General features: G+C 43.8%; 1 protein-coding gene across 5 annotated transcripts in view; it reads left to right on the top strand.

Annotated features, from left to right (window-relative positions):
- VAV3 (vav guanine nucleotide exchange factor 3) overlaps positions 1-24,701 on the top strand; it is a 490,967-nt gene that overhangs the window by 216,775 nt on the left and 249,491 nt on the right. The window lies entirely within an intron of this gene.

Genomic DNA, 24,701 nt, shown 5'->3' with positions numbered 1-24,701 from the left:
TCACCCTAACTGCTTGCATTTTGCTCATGTCAGATAAAGAAAACAGCTTTATCTTTTGACTTCCCAAATGTAAGATTTAATCAATAACAAGGCTCCTCTCAAATTAAATATAGTGACAGAGCAGATAATAGGATAATGTATAGGACCATAGATGTGTTCTCCAGAGGCCTGAAGCACTATGTACTTGGTAGATACGTCCTACAGCAGCTGCTCCTCCAGTCATATGCAAACTAAATGCTAGCTCAATTAGTGACTATCACTTACAGAGACTGGGGCTGATTTATTAAGCCTGGAGAATATAAGTGATCTAGAAAATCCGCACCACACACTTTCAGACAAGTCTGCTGTTAGGTGGTAAATGCTTAAAGAGGAACTGTAGTGGATATAACATAATGAATACAATTGCTTGTTGTTTACAATGTTAATTTATAGATTTTTTTAGTCAGTGTTTGCTCATTGTAAAACCTTTCCTCTCTCTGATTTACATTATGAAATGTATCACTGGTGAGGATATCTTTAGTTCTGCCAGGGGATATGCACGGAATGTTTGTTACTGAGAGTTCTATGCAGAGAGGGAGATTCTGCCTGTTTGGCAGTTGGAAAAATCTGCTGTTTCCCACAATGCAATGAGGTTCACAGACAGGAAACTGTCAGCCATGATACTCTTCACCAAGAATCTTTATAAGAGATGTCTTTCAGCTACCTGAGCTTGTTTCATTCCTAACAGTCACATAGGCACCTGCCAGTTATACAGGAAAAGCAAACTAAAGGAAAACCGAGCGATATGAACAGTGGCATGATGCAGTTAGAAAACTTAGGTAGATAGTAGATAGTCTTATAGGTGTCCCTTCTGCCTGATAGAAGCCACAATTTGGAAGAACAATTCAGCTGAAAATAAAGGAGAAAAAGCAAATCCAGTCAGGCAAAACTGTTGAATCTGTTTTAAAGTACAGTTGAACTGAGAGGAATATGGAGACTGCTATATTTATCTCCTTATAAAAAATACTTATCGCCTGTCTGTCCTACTGATCTTCTGCCTCTAATACTTTTAGTCATAGACCCTGAACAAGCATGCAGATCAAATATTTCTGACTGAAGTCTGACTGGTTAAGCTGCTTGTTTGTTTCAGGTGTGTGAGTCAAACACACTGCAGCCAAAAAGATTGGCAGGGCTGACAGGCAACTAGTATTATTTAAAAGGAAATACATATGCCAGCCTCCATATCCCTCTCAGTTCAGGTGTCCTTTAAAGTGAAGACTGATTTTATTACAAATACATATTTTGAGCTATTTTTCTTTAACCCTCTGGGGACGGGCTGCCTAACTCCCCTTAAAGAGACTCAGAGATGAGTCATAAGGCTGTTTTTTAACTTACCCAGGGCTTCCTCTAGCCCCATAATCACATATGTGTCCCTCGCCGTCCTCCTGCGGTCTCCCATTTAGCCACGGTTAGCCTCGGTAACGGGCTCAGTCAAAGCTAGTCTGGGTCTTCTGCGCATGTGCGGACCTACTGCGCATGCGCAGTAGACCTGGACAGACGTCACTGAGCCTATTACCGGGGCTCACTGCGGCGGAACGGAAGACCACAGGAGGACGGCGAGGGACACATCCGTGCTCAGTGATGTCTGTCCAGGTCTACTGCGCATGCACAGTAGGTCTGCGCATGCGCAGAAGACCCAGACTGGCTTTGACTGAGCTTGTTACCGGGGCTCACCGTGGCTGAATGGTAGAGAGAAGGAGGACGGCGAGGGACGCATCCATGCTTATGAGGCTAGAAGAAGCCCCGGGTGAATAAAAAAACTGCTTTATGACTCATCTCTGAGTCTCCATGAGGACCAGTCCATTTTACGTGCGGGGGGGGAGGGGGGGGTCTGCGTTTGGGGGGGGAGGGGGGGTCAGGCAGTCGGATTCCCACTATAGATAGCTAGGCATGGTGTCCCCTGTATTGACAGGTGTCATATGCCAGCAGCCTTTACTCATCTCCCAGGCTCCAGCGATGAGCAGCTCTGGCCGACATCCCCGCTCGCATTGCCGCTAAGTTCCGGATCGTGGAGACCCGACACTCAAGGCAGAGCGAGCGGGGATGCCGGCCAGAGCGGTGAGTCTCCGTCCTCTTCTTCCTCTCTTACCGCCGCTGCCAATAGTGATCACTACGATCAGCCAGCGATCGTAGTGATCACATGATCAGGAGCCAATCGCGTTGGCTTCTGATCACCGAGAGGAGATGTCCACTGTCATATGACAGCTTAATCTCCCCTCTTGGGTGCGCACAATGGCGTCGGGAGCGGAAACAGCAGGCAGCGTAAATCCTATGCAGCTGCAGAGTTGGACAGCCACAAGTGCGGTGTAGGATTTACATTACACGATCCCCAGGAGGTTAAACACATAGGGCCTGATCCAATTCACCTTTTCTCTCAAGCGATACTTTTTCATCTTTTTTTAAAATAACTTTTCAGCACTCTGCTTTTGAAAAAGTACCTAAAAGTAGGTGAAAAAGTACTGTTGACATTATTCTGAGTATTTTCTTGCTTGCTGGTGGCTTAAAATGGATTTTATTTATAAGATGTGAAAATATCACCTAGGAGATCAGGCCCATAGTGTTGGACCCCTGAGAAGGGCAAATACAATGGCCTTGATTCATAAACAGCAGTGCGATAAAAAAATCTTGTCGGAAAATACCGCACTCTGTATTTTCCCGGTCTGTGGGCTAATTCATAAAGATTTCCCCAGCTTCCCTTGGAGGTCGGTAAATTACCGCAGCCCATTGAGCGGTAGAGTAGAGCAGTGTCTCGATTCTCTCTTTGCCCTGCAGAAATGAATCACACAGACGGCTGTCTCTGGCTCTCTCCACTGATGACTCAGACAGATGAGTCACACAGTCTTTCCCTGCCTGCAGAAATGACTCACACAGCCGGCTCTCTCCACTGATGACTCAGACAGATGAGTCACACAGTCTTTCCCTGCCTGCTGAAATGATTCACACAGAGGGCTCTCTGGCTCTCTCCACAGATGAATCAAACAGACTTCGGCTCTCTGCACTTTGCATTCATCAGAGCTGTCGATAACTTGTTAAGACCTCACCAGAGGTGTCGGTAACTACCGCCAGGCTTACCGCTTGTTGCAGGCTTTATGAATTGACATTTGCTGACAATTTACTGACATATGTTGTCGGTAACTGCAGCCAAGTCGGTAATTTATCTCCCTGGTCGGTAATGTCAGCTTTTCATGCAGTAACAGCCTTTATGAATTGACATTTTGCTAAGTGGTCGGTAAAGTCTGCTGTTTTCAGCATTACCGCATGAGGTAATGCTTTTATGAATCGAGGCCATAAATGTCACTTAAAAATAATTCTGATTGGGACAGTTTACTTATTGTAACATTTCATATATGTGGTTATGATATATTCTTTGTTACTTTTTTCATGCCTGCTGAAGCTGAGTCTAAATGATAAGTTATTTTTCTACTTTGGGTATTTTATAAGATTTAGCAGAACTCCAGTGTGGGAGATGGGCCACATAGGCAGCGTTACCACTCAGTTCATTTACTGCTATCCACTGCAGATTACAATGAACATGTTGCTTCTTTTGCCAAAATTAACAAAGTTTACCACATTATAGAACATTCTTACTACATTCCATGAAAATGCTCCTGATTTTATTCTCAGCCACCAATGCCTAGATGTTTGTAGATGGGTGCAGGGCCGGATTTGTACTTACCAGTGCCCTAGGCCTGCTGTCACCAAGCGCCCCCCAACCCCCCCCCCCCCCCCCCCGCCACCACCACCACCAAAAAACATTCTGGCCAACTATCTGACTAGCGATCACTGGTTTGAATGGGCTCATTTCAGTTGTGCTGCTGTGCCCCTCATTGAACAAAGAATCAGTGGATGCTCTGTCCTCTCACGATGGAAATTTGCGCTCCTGCTCGAATGTGCACAGCAGCCGATAGTGTTCTGGGAATGCATACTTGAGAAATTACGCTGATGTATGATCGGTACTCATCAAGAATGCATAACACTGTACCGGCCTTGGTTGCTGTGCACATCTGGGCAGGAGCAGGAAATTACAGGGAGCGGGAGTGGCCAGAGCATGCGCTGCTTCTTTGTCCTCTGTGCGGCTGACTGCAGTTGGAGCCACAAACAGGTGGCAGGGCAGTGCAATGGAGAAAAGCCCAAACAAAACAGAGAACAGGTAAGTAGCAAACATCTTTCATGGAAGCAAATATATTAACATCTTGTGCTTTAAAATAAGCTTATATGCTGTGGCAGCCAGGTGACACAGGGAAGATATCAAATTTGTGATTAGACACAGATGTGGAAGAATTCGAAAGGCTCTCTAAATACATACATGGTGCATGTCTCTGCATGGTTTCCTTCTGTCCTGTGCAAGAGTTCAGCTCCACTTTAAAGCATCTGAATGACATTTATTTATATTTGCTGAAAAATCTACGTATCTCTTTTGAATGCTGAATGTACATATGGTGGTGTGCTCTAACATATAGACAGTATACAGGAACAAAGTCTGAAGAAGGCTTATTAGCAGAAAGATTACTCTTTTTCTTTTAAGCCAATAAATGGTATCACCCTGATTCAAAACTCTCTGCTTTTGCTGATGGCTAAGATGGTAGAATGCTCTACTGCTACAGGAAAGCAGAAGGATGCCAATTCATACACACTAGCATTGAGGTAGTAACATCTCAGGTGACAGTGACAGTTTAGCAATGAAAGGGAAGCATACAGCATTTTTATTCCAGGCTGCAGCAGTTATCATAGATGGTCGGAGATGAAGGACAGAAAATGAGTCAGGAAAGAGTTAACTTAAGCAGAGACCAGATCACTGGCTAGAAGGAAAAAAAAGCAATAAATTACGGCTAGATAAGAAAGTGTAATTTACAACTGCTGGGGTCAGACAGTGTCACAGCTCTAAAAGAGAAGGCGAAGAAACTAGCAGAAATGTTTGTGAATGCCTGCATTAGAACTCAGCGGAACTTAGTTTTATCTTCTTTGTAATGTAAATCCCTGGTATTTCTCACATCCACTTGTACTGTATGTCGATCCATATAAATAATTGGATCATCAGGTGACAGTTATGATTGATCCTGATTGTTATAACACATCAGGAAGTGAGAGGTGCAGGGATTGGGGAACTCTGGAATTCCTCTATTAGTGCAGAGCAAGGCGCTGGCTGGCTGCACTGCGGGAACAGAGGAGATGATTTACTTTGACATATGACTTCTTCTCTCTCCAAGTCATGCCGCCCTTCTGATCTTATCTGATTTTATCGCCCTAGGCCGTTGCCTCTGTGGCCTTTGCAGAAATCCGGGCCTGGATGGGTGACCATGTACTTTCTAATACTGTTTAAGTATTCAGGGTTTCTTTTCTGCGGTGAAGGTCCTGTCAATTGTGGTGCTTATTTAATTAACTGACAATGAAGGTGTTTTGACAAAAAATCATGTAGCAGTCCATTAACACAACACACGGTTGCGCAGTGCATAAGTGAGAACGTCATAGTCTTGCAGAACTCCGCACCACCTCAATAATTAATCATAATTTATTGTAATATAAAATGAAAAACATTAAAAAGAAACTGTAGGACAAAACAGTCCACCGTTTCGGGCTCCAGCCCTTTTTCTAGTTGCCCACTTCTGGGCAACTTAAAGAAGGGCAGGGGAATTCTGGGCAACTTGAAGAAGGTCAGGAACTGTTTTACCCTACAGTTCCTTTTTAATGTTTGTCATTTTATATTACAATAAATTACGATTACCTGTGCCTGGTGCCGCCTACTGGTCCGCCCCCTCTCCCTCTCTGTGCAGAGCGAGCGGCCGCATGCCAGTTTGTCTATACGTGCGTCGCCGCCCCTTACTCCGCCCTCCGCCTGTCACACGTGCTTGAAGGCACCGTGTGACGCACCAGGGACCAGTGCCACCGCCGGCTGGCTACAGGAGTCTTCTGCAGGTGAGTAAATGCTGCCCACATTAGCATAATTTGCTGGTGACCTCTGGCCACATTACGATTATTTCCTGGTGGACGCTGGCCGCATTACGATTATTTCCTGGTGAACGCTGGCACCATTACGATTATTTCCTGGTGAACGCTGGCCGCATTACGATTATTTCCTGGTGAACGCTGGCCGCATTACGGTTATTTCCTGGTGAACGCTGGCCGCATTACGATTATCTCCTGGTGAACGCTGGCCGCATTACGATTATTTCCTGGTGAACGCTGGCCGCATTACGATTATCTCCTGGTGAACGCTGGCCGCATTACGATTATCTCTTGGTGAACGCTGGCCGCATTACGATTATTTCCTGGTGAACGCTGGCCGCATTACGATTATTTCCTGGTGAACGCTGGCCGCATTACGATTATTTCCTGGTGAACGCTGGCTGCATTACGATTATTTTCTGGTGAACGCTGGCCGCATTACGATTGGCAGCATTACGATTATTTTCTGGTGAACGCTGGCCACATTACAATTATTTTCTGGTGAACGCTGGCCACATTACAATAATTTTCTGGTGAACGCTGGCCACATTACGATTATTTTCTGGTGAGCGCTGGCCACATTACGGTTATTTTCTGGTGAACGTTGGCCACATTACGATCATTTTCTGGGGAACGTTGGCCACATTACGATCATTTCCTGGGGAACGTTGGCCACATTACGATTATTTCCTGGGGAACGCTGGCCACATTACGATTATTTTCTGGGGAACGCTGGCCGCATTATGATTATTTTCTGGGGAACGCTGGCCACATTACGATTATTTCCTAGGGAACGCTGGCCACGTTACGATTATTTCTTGGGGAACGCTGGCCACATTGCAATCATTTCCTGGTGAACGCTGGCCACATTACGATTATTTTATGGTGAATCATTGCTGCATTATAATTATTTTATGGTGAATCATTGCTGCATTATGGTTATTTTCTGGGGGAAAGATTGCCGCATTACTTTTATCCTATGGTGAAACTTTGCTGCGTTACAATTATTTTCAGCAGGGGGGCACCACACGGGGAGAGGGGGGGGGGGGGGGGGTAAGGGGTTGCCACAGGCTTTCTCGCCTGGAGTGACAAAATGGCTAGAGACGCCCCTGTGCCCGGGTATTGGTACTCAATACAGGGGCGTATTGGTACGCCCCTGTGCCCGGTAGAAGCCGCCACATTTCGGAGAGCGGCGAATCGCGACGGCACGTCCCTGGATGCCTTGCTTCACCTGTCCTATTGACATTTCCTGGTAAGCTTAGCTCACTGGGCAGCGGGCACGCTGTCTTCTTTGCACTTAAACACTTGTTTATGCTTCTTTGCACACCTTTGTCCAGCGCAGTGACGCTGTTCCTGTTTTTGCACTTTGCACTTTACATTCTTTCCTTGACCCCTCTGTGGGCTTTTCTTTGCACAATCATTTTCGATTTATCACGTGGTTGTTCAGACTGCCTTGCCTTGTGCGTTTATCTAATTCATCAGTAGTTTTTTACCTATACTATTGCACCTTACCAGTATCATTGTGTTTACGGACAGTGTTATTGATCAGCACCCATTTATCATATGTATATCATTTATTTATCCAGTATTGCATGGCTTCCAATTGTTTGTTTTTAATTGATTTTATGTATATTTTTGAATAAAGATGATGAATTTACCATTTATTGATGAGTGGTGCGGTCTTTGAGGGAACTACTTGTCTTGTTTAGTCTCCGGGTATTGGTACTCTGCACACTTCACCCAAGTTTGGGAATAAGCTAGAGAGCGCGCCCTCACCTACTGGGCTAAGTGAGAATGTCAGACAGTGCAGTCTATGCACTTCAGATGTCCTTGTTTATCGCACAGTATATGCATCGCTGAAATGCGCACAGTACAGTGTAAATGAGGCCTTAGGCTGTTGATGTTCTGTAGCCCTCCTTCTCTCTCAGATGCTGCAGCAAATGGCTCGACCATGTTTTACCATGCCACTGCCTCTGGAAAATGAGATAGGGAAGTGCAATCAAAGCTGCTCCCTCTTACATTTCCATAGTCCCTGTTACTGGTCCCAGTGGCTGGATAGTGTAATGATTAAGGGCTGTGCCTCTAACACATGAGACCTGGGTTCAAATCTCGACTCTGCCTGTTCAGTAAGCTGGCACCTATTCAGTAGGAGACCTTGGGCAAGTCTCCCTAACACTGCTACTGTCTATAGAGCGCGTCCTAGTGGCCGCAGCTCTGGTGCTTTGAGTCCGCCAGGAGAAAATAAATGTTCTGTGGTGTTGTTGTTGTTGTTGGAAATGGTGGTCATCTTGGAAGAGGAGTCAGAAAAGTATTCTGCAGTGCTGCCAGATTTTAATTATCAGGAGCCTAATTGGAGATATGGGTTTATGAGTCTCTCCAATTTCAATTTACATAATTCTGCTTCATGATACAATATTGCTATTTTGCAGCAAATGATAATTGCAGATTATTCCTTCCGGAAAGCAACGCCAAACAACAACACATCATTTCAGAGTATTTGGGGGGGGGGCTGGGCTGATATTGCGGTGAAACCCATCCTACAGTGTGATGTCATGACCATGGTTCTGACAGTTTGCTATCTGAGAACTTTGTTGCATTGTTGGAAATAACAATTGTTTCCAACTGACAAACAAGCTCCCTCTGTGCATAGAACTCTCAGTAAAGGAACATTCTGGACAGATCTAAAGATGTCACCACCAGTCAGGGGCGTTTCTAGAGCACCAGGTGGGGATCGGGGGCACCAGGTGCGGAGGTATATGGCAAAAATGGGCGTGGACATGAGGTGAGTGGGCGTGGCCATGGGTGGGGCCAAATGTACATGAACTTAGCAGCGGTGTAAGCTACAGATAACGGACCTGCCCATCAAAATATTGGATGGAGCACCCTGTCCTTTATTTAGATAATTTACAATCAGTATAGGCATAGATCAAAGATGTATACGCACATACAATTTTGATTGGTCAATCACTGACCCCCAATTTTACCACCCCCGTGCAGTAAGTAGGCCAACAGACAATGAATTTTATGAACAGAGCTAAAATTGTCTGCGTGTACCAGGCTTTACAACTAATACTGTAGCAGGGATCAGCATACAATACAGCTGGTTTACAATCAGTAAAGGCACAGAGTAACACCTTACATTGTACACACTGGAGGTAAATCAGCACACAGTGCAGGCACTAGAGAACAGCGTATACTGTACATACTGTAGGCAGCAGAATTCAGCACACTGCAGCTAGCGTGCCAAAAATATAAGGATCACGTTGTGCGGCGTGCTTATCGCGCCGCACCGAAAAATGGGTGGGCCATGGACCAGAATATAGGTGTGGTAACGGGTGGAGACAAATTTACATGAACCTAGCAATGGTGGGACATTAGATTATGACAGTGGTGGCGAACCTTTTGGAGGCCGAGTGCCCAAACTGCAACCCAAAAGTCACTTATCTATCGCAAAGTGGTAACAACAATTTAAACTAAATACTGTACAAATGTTTTAACTCATACATGAACATTATGGAAAATCCAAGTTGAAAATAAACTGCGAAGATAAACAATTTCATCCATCCTACTCCTGAAAAATGTATTCAATTTTTTAGAACCTCCCAGTTTTATTTTCTGTTTTAAAAAGCTAAAAAAGTAGGTTTAATGCTATTGTCTCATATGATAAGGATTCAGCTTTTCCCATAGTCTCGCAGTTAGCAATCATATGACCCCCAACAAGACAAATTCAGCAATCATGAGGCCCCCGACAAGACAAATTCAGCAATCGTATGGGCCCCGACATGACAAATTCAGCAATTGTGAGGCCCCCGACATGACAAATTCAGCAATCGTGAGGCCCCCGACATGACAAATTCAGCAATCGTGAGGCCCCCAACATGACAAATTCAGCAATCGTGAGACCCCCAACATGACAAATTCAGCAATCATGAGGCCCCCAAAAAATCATGAGGCCCCCAACAAGACTAGTTTAGCAATCATGAGGCCTCCAACAAATCATGAGGCCCCCAACAAGACAAATTCAGCAATCATGAGGCCTCCAACAAATCATGAGGCCCCCAACAAGACAAATTCAGCAATCTTGAGGCCCCCAACAAATCATAAGGCTCCCAACAAGACAAATTCAGCAGTCATGAGGCACATAAATAGACAGCATTTCACATAAATAGGCAGAATGCCCCCTTAATATGGCAGCCCCCCAAGTTAGGTAGTGAGTGACAGGGACCCCCAGGTTAGCTAGTGAGTGACAGGCGCCTCCAGTTAGGTAGTGAGTGACAGGGACCCTGATAGTGAGTGACAGGGAGCCCCTTTAGGTAGTGAGTGAGTGACAGGGAGCCCCTTTAGGTAGTGAGTGAGTGACAGGGAGCCCCTTTAGGCAGTGAGTGAGTGAGTGACAGGGAGCCCCTTTAGGCAGTGAGTGCCAGGGAGCCTCTTTAGGCAGTGAGTGCCAGGGAGCCCCTTTAGGTAGTGAATGAGTGCCAGGGAGCCCATTTAAGTAGTGAGTAAGTGCCAGGGAGCCCCTTTAGGTAGTGAGTGAGTGCCAGGGAGCCCCTTTAGGTAGTGAGTGAGTGCCAGGGAGCCCCTTTAGGTAGTGAGTGCCAGGGAGCCTCTTTAGGTAGTGAGTGAGTGACAGGGAGCCCCTTTAGATAGTGAGTGAGTGCCAGGGAGCCCCTTTAGGCAGTGAGTGAGTGCCAGGGAGCCCCTTTAGGTAGTGAGTGAGTGCCAGGGAGCCCCTTTAGGCAGTGAGTGAGTGCCAGGGAGCCCCTTCAGGCAGTGAGTGAGTGCCAGGGAGCCCCTTTAGGCAGTGAGTGACAGGGAGTCCCTTTAGGTAGTGAGTGAGTGACAGGGAGGCCCTTTAGGTAGTGAGTGAGTGACAGGGAGGCCCTTTAGGTAGTGAGTGAGTGACAGGGAGGCCCTTTAGGTAGTGAGTGAGCGACAGGGAGCCCCTTTAGGCAGTGAGTGAGTGCCAGGGAGCCCCTTTAGGCAGTGAGTGAGTGCCAGGGAGCCCCCGCTGCCGCTGCCCCCTTACCTCGCAGACCTCAGGATCAGCGGCGACCCGACCAATACGGACGCACCCGCTCTATATGCGGAAGTGATATCACTTCCGCATATCAGTGTGGGCGCTGGGTCCTAGCGCCCACACGATTGGTCGCCGCCTGATCGAGGTCTGAGTGAAGCGGCGGCGGCTGGAGGGAGCCGCGGACAGAGGGGGTGTGCGGCGGCTGGGCAATGCACCCGCCCAGGCGCGGCCCTGCGGGCACCCCTGGGGAAGAGATCTGTGGCACCCCAGGACAGATTGGGGGCACTTACCCCCCAAAAATAGGGCTAGCGACGCCCCTGCCACCAGTGATACATTTCAGAATGTAAATCAGGGAGCGGGAAACATTTTACAATGGGCAAACACTGACTAAATGATCTATAAATTAATATTGGAAAAAATAAGCAATTTTATTCATTATGTTATTTTCACTACACTTTAAATGTAAGAATTGAATAACATAAACCTTGACTATTTTAAGTGATAACAGTTTGTAACTCTGCAGGCAGACAGTTATTGCATTGGGCTATATACATTACTGAGCAAAGTATTTAGGCTTGTCATTCTCTGCACCATGACAGCTGCTATTCTTAGTTTCCCTCTGTGACTTTTCACACTCACCTTCCTGCTCGGTGCTTCAAACCAATGTGTGCTGTCAGGATTTATTTGCTTGTTAGCGGTGATGGCACACAACCTTCTAGACGTAGTTAGATAAGCCCTTGGCTTTACTCACTACAAAATGTTGTACATTTAGTACATTTCAAATAGTCCCTGTGCAAAGTATCATTTTTTTCACTAAAACTTGATTCCAGGTTGAATCAATGCCAGCAGTGCTGTAGGTAAGGGCTGATTCCTTATACAGCCATTTTAAAAAGTGAATCATAGCTCCTACCATACACTATATAGGTAAAATTAAAAAAAAAATACACCTTTTAATATTTATTCCCACACCCTGAATACTGGCAAAAGAAAATATTATGGATTAACGAGATCAATTTGATAAAAAGTTAAATTGACCAGGAGCGTGTGAGGGGCGCAGGCCATGCAGAGGGGGTTAACTCGCCTACACCGCCGCCTCTCACTGATGCACTCCACGGCACCCTTCATCTTCCCTACACCTCACAGTGGAAGTTCCGGTTTAAAAGGTGGAACATGGAGAGAAGCGTAGAGCAAATTGGGGAGAGATGGAGGCTTAGGTGAATTAACATGTACCTGAGAAAATGATAAAAAAAACATACCTGTGGCTTCCTCCGGCCCCCTTCAGGCTGATCACTCCCTCACCACCCTCCCAGGCCACCTGGATTCGCCGCTAGGCTTCTGCACAGAACACTCCCGGCGACAGGAGATCAATAGGGCGTGCTCGGCCGACCCGCGCATGTGCAGCTTCAATGACTGGAGGAATTACCAGGCTGCCTTGCGAAGGATCCAGGCGGTCGGGGAAGACGGTGAGGGACAGATCAGCCTAAAAAGGCTTTCATTATCTCAGGGTTTCTTTAACCCCAGCTATGCGGCTGGGGCGATTTTGCTTTTCGTGAAATTGATCTCGCTTATCCCTGGCAAATATACCCACAACTTCTCACTTCAATATGGGTCCCCTCTCAAGTAAAACAGCAGGTAAAAGGTGCCCAGAGGTATATAAAATTAAGTTAAAAGCAACTAATATAACAAAAATAAGAGGTGGCTTATTTCAATAATGACAACTTCATATAGCAATGACATTTGACATGCACTGGCAACACGTTTTGCGGGTCTAAGCCCTCTTCCTCAGGTCAATTGTAGTGCCACAGAAATCCACAGATTAACAGATTACTGTGGCACTACAATTGGCCTGAGGAAGTGGACTTAGATGCGCAAAACGCATTGCCAGTGCATAATAAATTTCATTTCTATATGAAGTTGCCATTATTGAAGGTAAGCCATCTCTTTTTTTTATTTTAGTTGTTTTTAACTTAATTTTATAAACCTCTGGGCGCCTCTTACTTCCTGTTGTGCTTTTCAGCCTTCTGTGGAGGGATGGTATTGGTTCTGTGGCTCTGCCACATCTGGTGACAGTTGTGTTTTCTCCCAAGAGCCCAACCGTGTCCAGGTTTCTCTGGACACTCGAGTGGAGTCAAGTTTGTGCATCTCCACCTGCAGCAAGTTGTTGGTTGTCCCTCATCCAACCTACCTTTGTGAGTACCTTATTTCTTTGCCAGACTTTGCTCTGTATTGTGGCATATCACGCTATTTGGGCTCCCATTGTCTCTGGGCTTTATTTTTATGTGTCAAGTCACCCCCTCTCTCTTCTCTCAAGTAAAAGCCTCCTCTTCAATGTGAGCCACTATATACAGCCTTTCTGTTCCGTTTGAAGCCTTATTTTCCATGTACAGCTCAGCATCCCAATACTTAAAGTGGACCCAAATTAAAAATACAAGGTTTCAGAAATAAAATCTGTTTTCTAACTTATAATAATAAATAGCAGCCTTTTTTCAGCTGAATGATGACATACATAAAATATTTTACATTTATTGGAGGAACCCCTCCCTTCCTTTCATATTGCCGGGATTTTTCCGGCAAACTGGTGGAGGAAATAAAAAATAAAAACAAAACACAGGCTGCTACTGATGATGTCACGGGGGGGGGGGGATCTCAGCTTGTGTGAGATTTCACATAGACGATGCCCCTGAGAGAAAGGGTAGCTGATGATAAACACACCCATGATCTAAAACCTCCTACTAATCTCAAAAGTAATGGCTACCACCTGTATAACCCTAGTTATGAAAAGAGAAGGGGGAAAAGCACACACTGAAATGCTCATAGGCTTGAAGGAGTGTTTATTTATCTTTGTATGTGTCAGAGTGCTGCAACTAAATATTTTGAATTAAAAAAAATGTTTGGTTTGGGTCCGCTTTAACCAGCATCTCTCCTTGCACCGTTTGCAGGCGATACCGCCTTTACAGAATTCCACTCACGAGGATGTACATATGGTCCATAGCTAGATGGTTTCCTTTTTTACTCAAAATTAACAACAACAAAGAATTTCAGAATACCATTCTTTGCCTGCTGCTTTTGATAAAGGTGCATTGAAACAGTACATCTACAAAAGAACAAGCACAACAAATGCATTTGAAATCTGTTCTAATGTGTTTTCTTCCAGTTCTCAGTGCAAAAATCTTGTAAACATGAAGCACCCGGAGAGAATATAGTGATATTTAATCTGTATGAGTGTTCCCAGAAGAGCACAGAGCTGAGCTAGGCATCGAGTCTTTACTAATTAATATCCAATCACTCTCTGGGAAAGTGCAGAAGGATTGGAGGAGATGGAGGAGAGTGCGTGCTGTGTCATGACAGCAGAGGAAACAGAATGGACAAATGCCTTAAACCTGTCTGTAGGATTCCTTTTTACAGAAGTCAGCACATTCATAGTGCATATACAAAAATATAATTAGATAATAATTTTTTTTTTTAAATGATGTGCTTTATAGCCAAACTTATAATTTCCTATTTTTCCTCCTTCAAACATAGCAAGGTTTAATTTCAATCATTAACCCTTTCTAAACCCTTAGTGAGATCACCCACGTCCCCCCCAACATTTACCTTTCCATCTGCTGTGTGGGCAGGAGGTGGATGTGAGTGATCTCTGCAATCGGTGCTGGGGGGAGCCAGTGGGGTCAATGCGAGGAGGTGACCAACACTCAGGCGGAGGGAGGGGCAGGTGCTGGCTTCCATGCTGTAGCTGCACTGGCGTAATTAAGTGTCGCAGTTTTGTGACGGGAGATCCTACACTTTGGTCTGAGGGGCCTGACACCATGTAAGAATAGATTCAATGGTGGCGCAGGCAGCAGGAGCACAAATGCGCCACAGCCACTTTGTTCTTAGTAGAACCTGCTGCCAGTTACGCATTTAGTGCAGGTACTAGAAAATTGGCACCTGCTATGTGTAGCCATTACTTATGCGACAAGATGAAAACACCATTCCAGGCTATTTTTATTAATACCTCTCTATCCAAGTAGACTTTTACTATTATAATTATTTTAAAAAGTTCCGTATATAAATATTTTAATTTTGCTATTTGCAATGCTGGTTCTTATAGTCTTGCTTGGGATCTTGTGTAAAGCGATTCCTTCTAGCATCGACCCTCTCCTAATGCTTAATATTAACCCCCCTTCCCTATGCCTAAACCCTCTGTCTATCACTCTTCTTGCCCTTCGTTTAATATCAGCCGATGGGCTAGGATAGCCCATCGGCTGATATTAGGTGCACAAATCACCAACTCGGTGCTGTAACACAGAAATTTAACAGTGCGGTCTATCACACGCTTACTGAAACCAGCGCCCTATTAACCTGTTCCGGTTTGGGGGAAACTATTGGTCTGGGGAAAATAATGCAGCTGATCAATACGACCATGCTGCAAATAATACAATGAATTGAATGCCCCTCCTAGCTCCTTGCTGTCTACAGCCTGTGGGTGATGATGGGATGAGGAGGAGATTAGACATCTCATATACTGCTGTTCAGTCTATATAAGCAGTGTCTAACCCAGCACAGGTTGGCACTGAGGCAATACAAAAATGTGTTTTTTATACAATAATTATGTGCAATGCACCGATCTTTGTGCATTGACAATTATATATTACACATTCATGCATTTAAAAAGCAGAAGCCTGAACTAGGGCTTCAAAGTATTTTGGGGCTTTTAAGCATTATTCTCATGTTACATGACTACTTAGAAGGAGAGGGAGATAAGAAGATAAAAGAAAAATAAGTCTGCAGAGCAGCTACATATATCATGTTTACAAACAGCAAGTCGAGCTTGCATACACATTTGGAAAATCATAGTTGATTGCAAATAGAAATAGAAAATACTTTTTAATCACTTTTTTTCCAATAGTTTTCCATAAACTGGAGCCCTTTATATAGCAATTTATATTTCCCATGGTGCATATAGTGGAGATGCATAGTCCATAACTGATCGAAGACTTATAGGATTTGGGGATAATCTTTGCTGCTTCTTTGCTATTCTTGCATTATGTTGAAACTGTACTGTAAATCCTTGTAGGCTGATAATGTAGCTCTTTATAGGAATAAAAGATAATGGAGATTATCCAAATCATAGCAATGGCAACATAAACTGCTTCTTATTTTACGGTATATTGGCAATGTTTTCCCTACTTTTATGGCTCTGGAAAGCTGTGAAGCTTTTGGCAGTAGAGCAGTGTTAGCAGATCAGGTGTACGATGTCTGCACAAGTACCGGTATACTCTATCTTGTGCAGCTGCTTGTGGGAATTAGCTGTTGACCACAATGAACAGTGTGGGAGTGGTGCTGAGTTACCTGGGATATAAGACATGAGGATATGGGAGAGGTAGTTGTCTGCTTAGTAACTATATGCATGTTTACATGAGATATTAAATAACCCTTGACTATAGAGGTTCTGGGCACTGGGGAAAGGATTTCCTGTTTTGTTGTAATTATTAATTATAATAATGATTTATATAGCACCATCATCTTCTGCTGTTCAACGCTATTACTGGTTTATGGTTTATGTCATTTATTTACATAATACAAGATGTATACTTGACTCTCCATCCTTGCCACAGAGTATGGACCAATAAAGGTCATATGGTCCTTTTAATAGTTCATGAGTGAATAGAAAGTTAGTGAACTTCTCACTGCTGGTGAAACGTTCCATTTTGAGTCCATACACCTAATGGGCTACCAACTGATATTTCACTGTTTTCTATCAACAATATTGGGTAGGTTTAGCATCTGACATGTTAGGCTTGGGTTGCAGATGGTGTCAGAATAGAATATTTTTTTCTTCCAGGAGTACCATACAGGAGGAAATCTAACATGGCTTGGATAGTTCCATCTGAGCTGGAAGAGGTTAAACGTGCAGTGTGATTAGGATTAACAGGGTGTATCTAATGAAAAGACAGTCAAGACCTCCGTCCATTATTAATGCCAGTTCCAAGTTAGCATAGGTCCTCACAGCCTGGCTCTACAAATCAATTCATCTGTCTGAAAGTGGGGGAGGTGAGGAAAGAGGGAGAGAAGCAGAGAGATGAGCAATAGGAGAGCGATCAATAGCACCATTACCTACGGAACTTCAGAAATCTCCATCGACAAGCCATTATTTAACCTGGAAGATCTCTAGATACATTGATAAGCTGAGAATCTCCATAGAGTCAGCCTGAAAAACATTGAGCATAATCATACTTTTGCATTTCGAGAGGTACTACATTTTGTATCTAGCTGTATACTGCTGTATTCTGCTGGCCAGAAAATGAAAGCAGTGTTGTGACTGCATGCTGCTGGCCATACAGGCTTTTTCTACCCGATCTGACCCAATGTGTTCCTGCACAGTAGTACAGGGACCTGAAAGTAATGCTTATGGCGTTGTAGCATAGAACAATTGAAAACTAAGCCTTAAATCTTGTTGACCAAAATAGATGAAAAGCTACTGTACCTCTTATAAGTTTCTCCATTGTTATTGTGGGATATACATGTTTTTTCCTAAGAGTTGTATTTCAAATGCTTTGGGAGGGTAAATTACTACATTAGCAGTGCGGTGTAAACAAAACAAAACATCATCAACCATCCTGACTAGTGAAAATGTATCATAATGGATGTCTTAAGCCAATGACTGCCCAAATGTAATGCAAACACCTAGAGATAAGCAAAGCAGATCATTTGGGCACCAGAGGAGCTCCCATATGCGCCCATGTTAATAGCCGCGGTTAGTGGCTATAACTGAAAAATACCAGGTGCCTATGAATGTTTTGTATAGTAGGTAGCCCCATTGCCTGCTATTTTATTGGGTGCACCTGAGATGAATGATAAGAAAAAAAATTATACATACTTGGGCTTCCTCCAGCCCCCTTCAGGCTAGCCCCGTTATATTCACCAGTCTGGGCCAGTTGGGGCAGGCACAGTCCAGCTGCACACACTCCCCTTTTGCGCTCCCGCGGCTGGGAACATTCTGCGCCAGCGTAGAGCGCTCCAGGCCTCGGGAGTGCGATGGGTGGGCATGGCTGGGATTCACACGTGCAGTACGCCCCAACTGCCAAGGATAATGGGGCATTTACCGGAGGATCTAGGTGAAGGAGGAGAATGGCGAGGGACTGATTAGCCTGAAAGGGTCTGGAGGAAGCCCCGGTATGTATAATTTTTTTATATATTTGAATATTAGTTGACTAAACTTACCCAGAGACTCCGGCGCCCAACAAATTGTTTGTCATGTGCTGAGGTCTTCCTTCTGTCAGTCTGACTTCTTAGAAAATGCAGGAAGTTATGAATCAGGATCACTTTACGGCCCCGTTCACACTTGCGTTTTGCCATGCAAACGGACCGGATCCTGATCGGATCAGGACCTGATCCAGATCGGAACAGTACGGTTCCGATCCGGATCCAATCCGGATCCGGTCCGTTTGCATCAGGCATGCATCAGGCTGCCATCCGGATCCGTGGGCAAAAAATAGCGAAATTTTAAGAAAAAAATGTTGGGGTCAGCAGAAGGTGCACCTGGTGCACCTGTAGAATCAGGTTCCTCCGCTGTAGGCCTCACCTCCACCTCCGACATTCTGCCAAACAGCTCCAGCACGTCTGTCACTACTGCTCCACTCCAGACATGCTTGGCCCATGTGTCCCTATCCGAAATGGCCGCTTGGATACGCATAGGAAGTGGGGTAGAACGTCAGGTTTTTGTAGGCAGTGTGTTCTGTGCCTTCCGTTTCCCATTGGTTTCTGTGTTCCGGGTGGTGCTGTCAGGCTCAGGTCCGGCTCCGGTCCGGGTGCGTGGGCCGGAGATCCGGACCCAAAAAATAGCGCATGTTGGAAAAGAGTCCGGAGTCCGGATCCGATCCGGCTCCGATACGTACGGAACGGACGCGTGTGAACGTCCGCATAGACTTTACATTGCTATGCGGAACGTACGTTCCGTTTGTACAGTGTGCTGTCCGGATCAGTTCCGGAAAATCCGGATAGCGAACGCTAATGTGAACCGGGCCTAAGAGAAAAAGAGTAAGCTTTCGACTAATAAGCTTTCTTCAGACTCTGTTTCTGTTGACTGAACAAGTACATAGTAATACTATTTTCTTTGGACTATACATTGCATGGAGGAACCTTAATGAAACACTACACTGGTGTGTGAGAGCTGTCCAGCACCTAGGGAACACCCACTCCTCTAACAGCTGCCTGTTTCTGAAGTGTTTCCTTGATCACATGACTATATTTCCAGATGAAATATCTCTGAAACAGGTGCATCAAGTATAACATTTGTCACAGTTCCCTATTTACCTTTACTAAAGATGAGTAATCTGTGAAGGTGAACTCGGTCTTTAAAATGTTAATGTACTTAAACATAAATATGCTTGAAATGTCAGGACAGGACCCTGATCAATAACATTACTCATTTTACTCTGATCAGATATTGGCATGTCAGCCTTAGTATGGCACTCGTTTTTTTCCCCCAGTGGCAAAATAATGATTTATTGACAAGAAAACCCCTGGGAATGAGGCTTTACTATGTGCCTATCTATACAGATGGTGCCGTGTCTGCCTTTGTATAATATTTTCTATGCCCCTTAGCTCCCTCCAGCTCTAATCACTACTTTAGCAAGCTCTGAGTGAGGACTTTTCCACCGAAAATCATGATCAGTATTGCAAATGTACTGTGATGCGATTGTGATTTTAGCCACTATTTTTAGTGGTTATTGAAAATTATTACAGGCCAATCGCAAAAAGACGAAAAATACAGCATGCTGGAAGTTTGCGATTGGCCAAATATCAAAGCGTACTGGTGGAAAAATAGTGCCATGATTCCCATGTTAATCGTAGTGCCTTTGTGATCGGAAAAACGTAAGCACTCCGATAATCAAATCGGGACACAGCCGGTAGCAAAAAGCCCGAAGAGCACCAAAGAGTCTTCTTTGTAATGCAAATAATGATAGCAACAAACTTTTGTTTTACAGGTGAAACTTGAAAAATTAGAATATGGTGCAAAAGTTCATTAATGTCAGTAATAGAGCTTAAAGGGTGAAACAAATATATGAAATAGACTCATTACATGAAAAGCAAGATATTTCAAGCCTTTATTTGTTATCATTTTGATGATTATGGCTTACAACTTATGAAGATACCAAAATCAAAGTCTCAGAAAGTTAGAATATTGTGAAAAGGATCAATATTTTAGGCTCGAAGTGACAGACTCTAATCAGCTAATTAATCCAAAACACCTGCAAAATATTCCTGGGCCTTTAAATGGTCTCTTAGTCTGGTTCAGAATTACGGACATAAATTAACTTTTGTATGATATAATTTTTCGAGTTTTACCTGTGCAGTAGCCGCCTCACTGAAATATATATGTGGCTAAAATAGTTAAATTTGGTAGTTTGCACATTTTTGTAAACACTTGGTCAGATAGCCTTTGTAAACTATTATTACTTTTGATTTACAGTATATAGTGCTCACTTTAAAGAGCTCATATTACAGACATAAAAATTGCTATTTTCAGAACGATGGGCTACATGGATGAAATGTACTGTGGTTTTCTGGTTTGCAGTTGTTTTGTGTATGCTTGTATTTTCAGCACAATGTGCACACGGGAAAGAGGACTAACGGAGAAAATATGCTGCATTCTGTCTATGGCTTCATTCTGCTATTCCGTATTCTGTGCCGGGGAGGCTGTACAGCAGACTGTACCTCATCCAAGGGTGACTTGCCAAGACTGAAACATCAGTGATCACTTTATTGACTCATTAAAAGACAACCAAGTCTAGACGTGCAGGGAGTTATTTGAGAGCTAGTAGAATAAATGGGCTCTCAAAGATAATATTAGTAACATCTTTTAGATAAGATGGTTGTTTGAAGCTGGAGTCCACCAGTAGATCAGGAATTTTTACATAGTTAACCTTTATTTATTAGTCCAAAGGAATGCTTTGTGCCTAATTCAAAAATCTGAATTTCCCACCAGGGCTTAATTTAGTTTTCTGGGCAAATCCCTATTGTTTGACTCCTACACTGACAGTAGGCAGTTAAAGCGGACTTTAAACTCAGAACTTCCTCTCTGCTCTAAAAGATGCGCAGCAGCATAATAACCTAAGAAAAACATTTTTTTGTTACTGCTGATACAGATCCCACAATACATCGGCAGTGTTTCTACCTCCTGCTTTCATGGAAGCAGACATATTGTTAAAGAGAACCTGAACTGAAAATAAAAAGTCAAAATTTCCATTAACAGGTTATTGTGTAGTCTACTCCTGTGTAGTCTACTCCTCAATCTCTCTCTCCTCTCCTGCGTCCCATTAATCCACTGTGATCAATGGATTTCTCAGTCCTCCATTTTAAAAATGGCCATTACCCCATAACAGCTTCCTGGTCAGCACACTGTTAAACTGTAATATGACCCACCTGAGCCATATGGAAACATGGACATTACCTTGCACATTCAGTTGTAACTGACAGCTGCTGATATATAACTGACAGCAGCTGGTATATTTCAGTTCTGACAAAATCTTGTCAGAACTGGAAGGGATCACTGTAAGAAGAAAATGGTGAGCTTCTCAGAGGAACTGACGGTGAGGTAAGTATGTAATATTCATTTGCAGCTACGTCATGCGTTTATTTTAAATAATTTTCTTCGCTTCAGGTTCCCTTTAACATCCTGTGCTTTAAATTTAGCTTATCTGCTGTGGCAGTCAGCTGACACAGGGGATGTGGCAGTCAGCTGACACAGGGGAGAGATCAAATTACAACTTGTGATTAAACACAGCTAGGGGGAATTAGATAGGCTGAACTCTGTAAATACATACAGGGTGCATTTCTATGTTTTCCTTCTGTCCTGTGCAAGAGTTCAGGTCCACTTAAATACATGGTTGCTGTTGCTGAATTTAAGATTATAAAAGAACATAAGGACAAAGAAAAAGACAAAAACATGTTATTGAAAGAAGATTCTTTGAAGTTTTTTTTCTTTTTTTGGCGATTGGGGGTGGTTTAGGTTAGCTGTGCGGGGCTCTTTTTCTCTATGAAATGTGATCGTGTATAGTTGAACTAAATCGCATCCAAAACGCAGCAGGACGACGATTGTGCTTCGACCAAAATCACATCGCAATCGGATCACACTAATGGAAATTGCTGCTGCCGTTTCCATTAGTTTAATGTACCTTGGGTTTTGAGATCGGAATCAAATCCCAAATCGCAGGTTAGTGGAAAAAGGCCCTTACAGAGCTCACTCCTGCACCTCGTATGTATCATTCTCAGCACTGCAGGGCTTCCTCCTCTCACTTCAACATGTGCATAATTCAAGAGACTAAAACTAGGCACTCACATGCGATGATTGTTGCCCATTGGGAATTGGGAAACTATCCCTCGGTGACAAAACTGGGACTGTTGCTAAACAGGGGCATCGCTAGTCTTCAGGCTAGCAGTGCATTCTGTAGCTATGGAGGGTAGTGGAGGAATGATGATTGGAAGACCGTTGATCTATACATGACGGGCAGGGGAAGGGAATATAACATTGTGATTGGGCATGCTCGAGCTTTGGGGGTTGTTAAGGGATCCAGCATGTTGGATTCTTGGGCAATATCGGGTGTACACTACACACACACACACACACACACACACACACACACACACACACACACACACACACACACACACACACACACACACACACACACACACACACACACACACACACACACACACACACACACACACTAGATAGGTATACAACTACACACACACATACACACACACACACACACACACACACACACTAGATAGGTATACAACTACACACACACATACAAACACACACACACACACACACACACACTAGATAGGTATACAACTACACACACACATACACACACACACACACACACACACACACACTAGATAGGTATACAACTACACACACACACGCACACACACACACACACACACACACACACACACACACACACACACACACACACACACACACACACACACACACACACACACACACACACACACACACACACACACACTAGATAGGTATACAACTACACACACACACATACACACACACACACACACACACACACACACACACTAGATAGGTATACAACTACACACACACATACACACACACACACACACACACACACACACTAGATAGGTATACAACTACACACACACACGCACACACACACACACACACACACACACACACACACACACACACACACACACACACACACACACACACACACACACACACTAGATAGGTATACAACTACACACACACATACACACACACACACACACACACACACACACTAGATAGGTATACAACTACACACACACATACACACACACACACACACACACACACTAGATAGGTATACAACTACACACACACACGCACACACACACACACACACACACACACACACACACACACACACACACACACACACACACACACACACACTAGATAGGTATACAACTGTTGGTCAAAGCTACCGTTTTAGCCAATGTTTTTCCTAATGTGGGTACGTACCTTAAAGAGAATCTGTATTGTTAAAATCGCACAAAAGTAAACATACCAGTGCGTTAAGGGACATCTCCTATTACCCTCTGTCACAATTTCGCCGCTCCCCGCCGCATTAAAAGTGGTTAAAAACAGTTTTAAAAAGTTTGTTTATAAACAAACAAAATGGCCACCAAAACAGGAAGTAGGTTGATGTACAGTATGTCCACACATAGAAAATACATCCATACACAAGCAGGCTGTATACAGCATTCCTTTTGAATCTCAAGAGATCATTTGTGTGTTTCTTTCCCCCCTGAGGGGGGAGTGCATAGCAGAACCACAACACTGAAGAACTTGGCAGCCTTCCAGACACAGGCTGACAAGTCTGACAAGAGAGAGATAAGTTGATTTATTACAGAGACTGTGATAGTACAAAGTGCTGCAGTAAGCCAGAACACATTAGAATAGCTTTTGGAACTTGTAGGATGATAAAAAACAGGATGCAATTTTTGTTACGGAGTCTCTTTAAGGATGGCCAGGGACCCACCCACAGTGCCGTCATTCCAAGATGAACTGAACCTTTAGCTACAGATGTGAAAAATGACTTGATAGTGGGAGTATAAAATTGTTCCATTAGTGTCTGTGATAGCCGATTTTCCTTTCCTTCATTTATGAGTCACGGCTTGTGGGCTCAATGTCCCTCTTGGCATCTTATTATAAGGCTCCAGTAAGACTTCGCTTTGCCAGAAATTTGAACCACAATTCTATCCACTCATTCATTTCATCTCTCTTGCAGTGTCATTGCTAGTGATGTTATTGTTGCTAATGTAAAAGCATTTGGGCTGACAAGATGTCCTTGGGATATCTGATGGGATATGCACCTAAAGCAACAGAGCTTCAACCTGCTAACATCTACTAATATATGAGTCTGACTCCATTCATTTATTTTTGTGTCTGTTTTTCTCCATTTGTGTTGAAAGTTGTCAGCCTGTTTCCTATGTATATAGGCAAAATGTAGTTAAGGAGTAAAAAAAATTATTATGGGTTTATGTATTCATTTTTAACGGCTTAAAATGGCTTAGAAAGACTTTCTGCTGTATGTCACAGTGGTTTGAATATTTACTATATTTTGCAGTGTTTAGTCTGTTCATTTTCACTGAACGTTGTGCATACAGTATTGTA

The sequence above is a fragment of the Hyperolius riggenbachi genome, chromosome 6, assembly GCF_040937935.1.
Source record: "Hyperolius riggenbachi isolate aHypRig1 chromosome 6, aHypRig1.pri, whole genome shotgun sequence".
In the NCBI taxonomy this organism is placed as follows: Eukaryota; Metazoa; Chordata; class Amphibia; order Anura; family Hyperoliidae; genus Hyperolius; species Hyperolius riggenbachi.
This window is presented reverse-complemented; position numbering and strand designations above follow the sequence as displayed.